The sequence below is a fragment of the Gambusia affinis genome, linkage group LG16 (assembly GCF_019740435.1).
Source record: "Gambusia affinis linkage group LG16, SWU_Gaff_1.0, whole genome shotgun sequence".
Taxonomy (NCBI): Eukaryota; Metazoa; Chordata; class Actinopteri; order Cyprinodontiformes; family Poeciliidae; genus Gambusia; species Gambusia affinis.
Window position 1 is genome coordinate 25,975,608 of NC_057883.1, and position 9,489 is coordinate 25,985,096.

The 9,489-nt window shown below is 35.6% G+C and overlaps 1 pseudogene; it reads left to right on the forward strand.

The window, feature by feature from the left end:
* The first annotated feature begins 300 nt into the window (after positions 1 to 300).
* Positions 301 to 1,839, forward strand: LOC122845924 (annotated as a pseudogene).
* The last annotated feature ends 7,650 nt before the right edge of the window (positions 1,840 to 9,489 follow it).

Consider the following 9,489-nt stretch of genomic DNA (forward strand, 5'->3'; position numbering starts at 1 on the left):
GAAATTCAGAAATTTCCAAGTCTTTGGGAAGAAACGAGGAGATTAATCTAAAACTTTATCATTTTTTTCTAGTCAATTTTTCAGTTTTTTCAAGATTTTTTTCTGAGATTACACTTCAAATTTCTGAATCCTCTTTAGTTTTGCTGGAATAAAACATTTTTCTAGTCGTCAGTTTCTTTTGGGCTCCATTGAATACATTTATTTTCAGTAATAAGAACAGGATTTTGGTCATTTTGTTTCAAAATATTTTCCATATTTAGCCAAGTTTACATTTTGTTAAAACTTCAAGACTTTGTGTTGTACTTTCCTTTTTGCTGTGTAAGAAAATGATTATTTTTACCCTGATGACAAATTTAAAGTCTCAGTTGGTTCCCACAGGAAATCAGTCCAAGGGCCACAAATGGCCCCCGGGCCGCACTTTGGACCCCCGCTGAGTAAGTAGAAGTAGTTACTACACAGCTCTGCTCCACCTTTCCCTTCCAAAGTGACACGAATTGGTTTTTCCTGTTAGTTACACAGCAGGTAATCCCCGCCATGTGAGGCCTCGGTCCCGGTTCGGAGGCGGGCTGTGATCCATTCAAATGTGCCAAAGCTATAAAAAGGGGCGGGAGACGCAAGTAACCTAACTTCCAAGTCAGAAGCCCGTGGCACAGCGCGCAGGGCCGTGCAGGTTATCATCAGAACGTGATGATGAATTCAGTCAAAGCCGTGAAAAACGCGGCGGTTTGTTTGGTGCTGCTGCCGCGTTTCCTCGTGGCAGCTGTAGTTTTCTGGCTGCTGGACTTCTTGTGCATCAGGAAGAGGTTTTTCTTCAGGGTGAGGGAGCAGGGAGGCGATGCCATTGATCCTCCGGTGTGCATTTCGGACTCCAACCGGCTCTTCAGCTTGGAGTCGCTGAAGGCCGTCTGGCACGGCCAGAAGCTGGACTTCCTGAAAGCGGCGCACCTCGGACGCGCAGCGCCCAACACCGAAGTTGTGCGCCTGGAGGACCGGCAGCACTCCCGCATCCTGGACTTTGCGCACGGCGACCGGCCGCTCATCCTCAACTTCGGCAGCTGCACCTGACCGCCGTTCATGGCGCGCCTGAAGGCTTTCCAGGAGGTCGCGCAGCTGAACGCGGACATCGCGGACATCGTGGTGGTTTACATCGAGGAGGCGCATCCGTCCGACGGCTGGACGACGACCGACGCGCCCTACCAGATCCCGAAGCACCGGAGTCTGGAGGAGCGGCTGAGCGCGGCGCACCTGATCCACATGGAGGTGCCCGGCTGCCGGGTGGTGGCGGACAACATGGAGGACTCCTCCAGCGCCGCGTACGGGGCGTATTTCAACAGACTGTACGTCCTGCAGCGGGGCACGGTGGCGTTCCAGGGCGGCCGGGGACCGGAGGGTTACCGGATCTCAGAGCTCAGAGCCTGGCTGGACCGACACCGGAAAGCGCTGCAAAAAACTGAGAGCAGTCTGGCTTTGAACGTGTAAAGTAACTCCGTAAATAACTCTTCACATCTGTAGTTAAAGTCTATTTATTATTCTTATTCTTATTATTTTGGTATTATTAGAGTTCTGTGAAGACTCGGAGCGGCGCGCATCTCGGTATTGTTGTGAAGTTCGGTTTTTAAACGGTCCAGTCCAGGAAACCGGTGCTGATGTTTTTATACCAGTGGATCAGCTGCTTTGCTCTCAGTCTTGCATGCGTATTTCTCTAAGAATATTTGGTTTTAATGATCTATTTTTTTAGTTTTCTGTTTCTTTTTATTCTCACACAGATTTAATTATTGTTGCTTATCTTGTATTTTGATGTTAAAGGATCAAATTTCCTCTAAAATAAAACACAATTTACCCGCATTTGGTAGTTTATTTCCTGTAATTCATTTTCTGGAGGAGATGAAATCCTTCCTAGGTGGAAAACTAAATGTTTTTAAAAAAGAATGCAATATTTTCTATACATTTTGAGCCAATTTATAAGGTGAAGAAGCAACGCACACTGCAAAAACACAAAATCTTATCAATTATTGTGCAAATATCTTATTACACTTCAAATAAAACAAAACTGACTTAGAAGTAAGTTTTCAAGATACATTTTGGTGAAAAATCACTTATTACTGGCAGATTATTTCACATTTTCACATATTTTAAGTGAAATAATCTGCAAATGAAAGAAGTAGGTTTTTAAATTAGTATTAAGAAATGATTGACTTAAAACAAACTCATCAGTTAGTTTTGCTTCATTTCAAGTGTTTCAACAAACATACAGGAGAAACTTGGTAATATTTGGTGTTTTTACAGTGCACTTCTCTTTCTGTCACATTTATCAGGACAAAACATTGAATGACTCTTTGCTTTATTTGTTTTGTGTCTCAGTAAAATTCCTATTTTAATGAAAAGTTATGACCTGAAGGAACAAATCGCCTAAAGATTTGAAAAGATTTGTTCTTTAATCTTTTACAAAGAAAGAGGTTCTGTAACATAAATGTTGAAAACTTTAAACAGATGAAGCATCAACTTATCCAGAGTTGCAAACAAAATGTGGATTTTAACTCTAAATGGAACAAAATCTTGTAAATCTTGTTCTTTAGATGTTAAAATAAGTTGGAAATCAATTTTAATGCAAGATGCAAAACTTCCAAACAGATTTTGAGAAAAAGGTTCATTAAAGGCTTAAAATAAAGTGAGGCAAATTTAAAAGCTGCAAATCAGAAGGAGAAAATGTTTTACAGTGAAGACTATTAAATTCAATATGTGCATTAAAACTAAATATTTAAAAGCTTCAGGATAAAAAGTTCAGATTTTGTGCCCTGGTCCGCCTTGCGTCTAGCAGCGCCCCTGTTCCTTTTCTATTCACCTGTACAGGAGGATAATCTGACTATCAGATTAATCTGGATTATATTTCTGTTTCTAAAGGTGGAGTTTTCTCACACAGCAGAAGTTTCTCAGTCTAATACATTTTTATTGGTGCTGAATATTCACAATAATTCATGTTTTTATGTTTTCTACTGAGGGGGAAAATCCTTCCTAATAATCAGACATAAATAAAACTCAACAGAGGAAAATGTTCAGAAACATGAAGAGAAAAGTTGAAAAAGGAACATATTTGACCAAAACTATTTAGATTCTCAACAGAAAAACTCTTTAGTTCTTGATGCTGGAAGGAAAAGTTCATAGAAAAGTATTAAATATCCAATAAAACATTTGAATACGCTTCGGTTTAGACCTGAAGGGTTCATGAACTTTCATTGAAAATCCAGAAAAATGTTCAAAACCTTCATTCACATTTTCCTAAGAAGAGTTAAAACAAACTCCTACATCTGGGCAGGAAGTTAAATACCAGCCAGTTTTGTCTTATTCTAGTGTACTAGAAATACCAGTTTTAAACGCAGTTGTCATGGCAACAGGGCCACTGCACACAGAGAGAGTCAACTTCCTCCAAAAACTCAGAAATTTTCTAGAAAAAAACAAGAACATTTCTGAGTTTGAAAATTAAAACATTTTCTAGAAAATAATTAGAAAATTTCTTATTTCAAAAGTTGAAAATTTTCTAGAACAGAATTGAGAAAATATGACGTTAATCTAAAACATTTCAGCAAAAACTGGGAGGTTTTTGAGCTTGAAAAGTTGAAGATTTGTTAGAAAAAACTGAGAAATGTTTTAATTTAACCTCAGAAATTTTCTGATTTACAAAGTAGATTTTTTTAATGTTTTGAAACACAAAAAAGATCAATTATTTTCTAGGAAATTTCTGAGTTTAATCTTAAAATTTCATCATTTCTTTGAGTAAATTTTTGACTTTTGAATTTCTGTTTTTTTAGCATTTCTGGGATTGTTCTCTTGTAAATTATAAACCTTTTAAACGCAGAAATTTTGCATTTTTTTCTAGAAAGTTTTAGAGATTAATCTAAATATTTCTGAGTTTTGTTTCTCATGAATTTTAAACTTTTGAAGCTTGAATTTTTTTTTTTTGTTTTTAATAGAAAATTTTGGAGATTTATAGAAGAGTCTCAGATTTTTTTCCAAGAACAATGTGACTTTTCAAATTTTGGTGTTTTCCAGCACAAATTTGATATTAAGCTAAAAATTTCTCAGTTTTTCTCTTGCAATTTTTTACATTTTGAATTGCCATTTTTTTCTTAGAAAATATCAGAGATAAATCTCAAAATTTCAGAGATTTTCTCTTAAAATTTTTTGACTGGAAATCAGAAATTCCCAACATTTGTGTAGGAAATGTTTGAAGTGAATCTCCAAACCTCAGAGTTTTGTGGTGGAAATGTGCGCCATAATTTCCCCCGTAACTCTGGGCTGTATCTTCAGAGTATTTCTCTGAATATTTGAGAGAAATCCTGGTTTGACCCGCCTGCGGTTTGCTGCTGTTACTGGTCTTACTTTCAGGTCTCCCAGTGACCTGGGTTTACGGCCCATCTGGAACAGATTTCAGGCAGAAACACTCAGTATTTATGTGGAGCTGACAGCTGACCGAGGGGTACCTGCCTGGATGAAAGATGGCCTGCGCCCCTGAAAACGAACCCAACAGGAATCCTTTGGATCGGAATTCCTTCCATGTGTGATTTTCCACGGATGTTGAGTCTCATCTGTCTGCGGAGAGCCGACGGGAACGAAGGGTTAAAGGGTCTCCAGCTTGGGGGGAGCTTTAACTTTTGCTCTTCTGTTTTGCTTTATGACTCCGGGTCTGCTGAGGTGTTTTTCTCTTTCCTGCTCTGCCTCTCTGGTCAGCTTTGAAGGTGAGGGCCCCTCTCTCCCCAGGGTCATAACTCCACAAATGAATGTCTGGTGGTGGGGAGCCTGGGGGCCTCTGCACACAAAAAAGGCTTCATTGGAGCTGGCATGTTAACATTTAACCACGATCAAAACAATCTTCTTTCTGTTGGGAAAAATAAAGCCAGGATGAACGTCTCAGCTCTGGTTTCAATATCACAGGAAATCAATAAGTATTACCGCAAATATTGTGATTAGAAAATATTCTAAAAAGAATCAATGATGTAAGAGGAAAAGTTAGTGGAAATAAGAAAAGAAAAACATTTATTTTTCCTTCAAAATGCTTCAAATGAGATGAAACTTTCAGCCAGGTGTAGGTGGAGCCATCTGGTGGCGGAACTTTGTAACTATTTTTATTGGCTTTAGAAAAAAAGCTTCGAAATAAATAATTATCTTTTCTGGCCACTATATTAGGAACACTTGCAGCAGCTCATTGACGGCGATTTTCTTGTTTATGTAAAAAAAGTTTAAACATTTAAACTAAAATAATAGGCGTAGATTTAAATATCAACGCCATAAAAAGCTTCTTGTTACACCTTTTGTAAACGTCTGTAAATATAATACCAGCGGAGTATTTGTTTTGTTAAATGATTTTCTTATTTACCTGGTTTTTTTTGTTGTTGTTGTTGTTGTTGTTGTTTTTAAAGGAAACCAAACATAATTTCATGTCACTTTATTTATTATTCGTTTCTCTTGTTTTTTTTTCTTAACATTTGTGCATAACTGCTCAAAAGTCTGAAAAGTTTGGTTTAAATATGCATTTTATTCCATTTATTCTAAAATCATCCACCTACAGTTGACCAGTAGATTTCAGTTTGTAGATTTTGTGTCGCATTTGTTTAAAAAAACTAAATCAAAAACCCTGCGAAACTCATAATTTATAAAATAAAGCAACGTGTTTCGGTCCGCTACATTGACTTTATATAATAATAAATAATAAAAGAAGGTTGAATGAGAAAATATTTTAGTGTGTTGATTTGCGAAGAAGCCACAAGATGGCGCCAGAGACCGTCAGAGATTTTTCTCCATCTGGAAGTAGAATTAACTCTAGGGGTGATTTTATTTTAAAATATATATTGACAAATTTAAATTAGCATAATGTTCATACAATATTTATAACTAAATAAATGCAGTTTAATAAAGGTGCATGAATTGGAATATGATCAAAAATGTAATTTATTGATATAAATTACATTGAAAATGCACCAGATTATTGATTATACGGACTTACTACATAGTAATACATTTTATTTCTGTTGATTCTGATGATTATGTGAAAGTTGAAGTTCAGTTTCTCATCAGAGCAACATCCGGGCCCAAATGCTCAACTGAATGCACTAAAGGTCAGCGCTCCTTTTGCATGAATTACTGCCTCAGTGCGACGTTCAGGAAGCCCGGCTTTCATCTGCATGGCAGCTGAGTGAAACGCCTCGCTGGGCCTAGCCCCGCCTTCATTACGCAGCCAGAGCGTAGAGAGAGAGCAGCGCGTACATGAGCTTAACTGACAGCGTGGGGACTCTCTTCCTGGTTCTGACTGGGTTTTTTGTTGATTTAATTTAATTTAATTTTTTTTTTACGGACAACTTGATGACTGTATATACTTTCAATATCAATTTAAAATGCAATTAAAATATATTTAAATATATATATCACAAATTTTTAAATAAAAGTTACATAATGCAACTTTAAAGCAGGGATTGATACTTTTAGCAGCTGCTCCAGCTGGAAAAATGTAAATCTTTCTGAGTTTTTCCAGGCAAACTTCTGCAGAGAGTTTCTATTTTACTGAATAACCAGCAAGTTTTCCTCATGACACTTGGGATGTGTGCAACAACGCAGCAGGCCACTGAAAATAGACAAAACAAGGGAGTACATTTCTGCTGAAAAACACAAAGACTTTGAGATTAATCTCAGAAATATTCTCAAGAAAACTTGGAGATGTTTGAGTTTCAAAAGTTTATTTTAAAACTAAAGAAATTTCAATGTTTTTTCTACAAAATTTCTGAGATTAATCTCAAAATATTGCTTTTTTTCTAACTTAGATTTATCTAAAACTTTGAGTTTTTCTTCCAAAATTTTGACTTTTCAAGCTCAGAAATGTTTGGCAGAAATTCACTCTCTTTTTATAATGTCCTAATTAACCATCATAGATGTAATATTCCAGTTCTATAGATAAAAAACCCTGCAATACATTAAAAATCCTACTTTCATGCTATAAACCAAATGATTGAAATAAGTTAACTTTCCAATCAAATTCTAATTTACTGGAAAGGTGTGAAAGAAAAACATTAAACAAATTATTGATGTGAAGTTAAAGGTTTTAAAAACAGGTATTGCTACAGCAGAGCGTTGTAAAATGGACATGATGTACTTCACTGAAAACATGGTTTTCTGTCTTAAACAACACAAAATGTCACAAACAAATGGATGACTTCATATTTTAAGAAGGTTTTCAACGTGCAAATCAAACCTGAAGTACAATTTACTGTGAAAAGAAAAATAGCCACCACTTACCGACTTTGAATATTTGCAGAGTACACATATAAACTTTTTTCATTTCAAATTTCACCAGTTGTTCACGACAAAACGTACCACACATTCAAAATACTTTGCAAGAACTTGATTAATAAATTAAACTGAATTAATAAAAACATTATTTTTCACCTAGAAGGGGTGTTGATCCAATTTAACAAAGCAGGTCAGAGTTAATAGATGTTTGTTAAATTGACTGTGAAATTGGAACAGCAAAATTAAATCTTAGTAAAACTGTCAATAAATGTACAAGCTGCCAACTAATGGAAAAAAAATAGCATTTTTACAAATAGACTGAGTCAGGGTACTTTTCAAAGGTTTGTAAAATGTCATAATTGAGTGACTGTGTAAACAAACCAACATGAAACTAACATCTAAAGTTAGCAAAAGAAGTAAGAAATTATAATTCTGAATATTTCTTTGTAACAGAATTTCTTTGCAGTAAATCTTGTAATGTTGGAAAGCCTTTTAATTTTTCTTGAAACTGTGCCACATTTCTGAAAAGAAAAATGCATCAGTGGATTGCAGTGGCGATGCTAATTTTCTGATTAGCTCTGTAGCTTTTTTGCTAACTTTGAAAACATTTCGCGCACATAGTTTCCCTAAATTCCTTTTCCAGATAAATTCCGAAGAATAATTCCAACAAAGAATAATTCCATAAATTCCTAAACCTGACTGTTTTGTAAACTTTCAGTTGAATAAATTTAAGTTTTTGTAACAGGCTGTTTTGAATTCAAGAGGTTAGCCGTTTATATTCACGCTCTTATTGTGAAGTGGATGAAGCAGTTCCGTCGACAAATGACGGTTATTCTGTACCCAGAATGCATCAGTTCGACAGTAAACAGTTTAAAACTCTGATTTTCTGCTGTGCTTTCTGATCGAAGCCGTACTGTGATCAATCAGGCAAAATTAGCATCATCGTTAGAAAAACTAAACTATAAAACTGAAACCACGAGTGAGAAATCTGTTCCAAAAACACACTTCCGGAAGCGCCTATCACACAAGCAGGTCGCCATTTATTAACTAAACATGGATATTTGACATTTGGGAGAAATTTATTCTCATTAGCATAATGCTAAAATACAAGTTCACATAGTTCATCAGTGGATTTAATGTTTATGATTCGTGGTTTAGGGCTAGCAATGCTCCCTGAACTTGCTGATTGCATCACTGGCTGAATCTCCATTACAAATGTGTGCAAAACTTTGCCAATTTACCACTTATAAAAAATAAATACATTTGTAATTGAGGTGTTTCTGTTAAATAAGAAACGCAAGTAAAATCTCATGAATAAGTCTGCTAACCTGAAAAACATGCATTTCCTCCACTTCCTGTCTTCTTCTTCATGGTTTCAATTAGTGGCAACATCCTGTTGTTGATCATGTGACTTGATGCCTGTTGTTTCCAAAATAAACCAATTTTGATGCAGCCAAAAAAACAAAAAAACAACTCATTTTAAAGTTCATATTTCAAAATTGATCCATTTAAGCAAATTAATTTTTTAAATGTCAAATTGTCCAATTATGTGGAAATCCCTCTCATTGCCAAATCTAAACAGCTTTTGGTGGAGGAAGTGTGATGGTTTGGTAAAAGTCATTATTGGAGGTAAATTCAGTTTATTCTGTCCACTCTTATCTAAACTTCAATCATCCAACCAAATGAATCAATAATCCATTTTGAATTGAAGTTTTAAATGGGTCCAACCCGTCCAATTCACTTTCCTTAACAATGAGGCACCATTTAAAGGAAAAGAAAAGGCTTACAATAATTTTATAGTTGCCAAGAAACTGTCTTAAAGAAATAAACATTTCCTTACATTTTGTGCATAAAACCAGAGCAATATCCAACAAAGAGCTGACTCATTGGTACATTTGCACTACATGGTAATGTTTGTTCAGGAAAAACCATAATACACATCGACTGGACATTACTGTACAAACTCACCAATTATTAATAAATTAAAACTCAGAAGTGCTACATAGGTTGTCATTTAACAGAAATTTTTACACTTTGTCTGGAATGATCACTACCAATTTATACACTATACTATTCTAAAATAAAACTCTTTTGTTTATAAATTATGTACAAATTTATAAACAAAGTAAAATAGCTTACAAAAAAAAATCTAATTAGAAGCACAAGAAGAAATGAGTGATTAGTAGAGGGGTAAAGATAAGCCACACAATGATA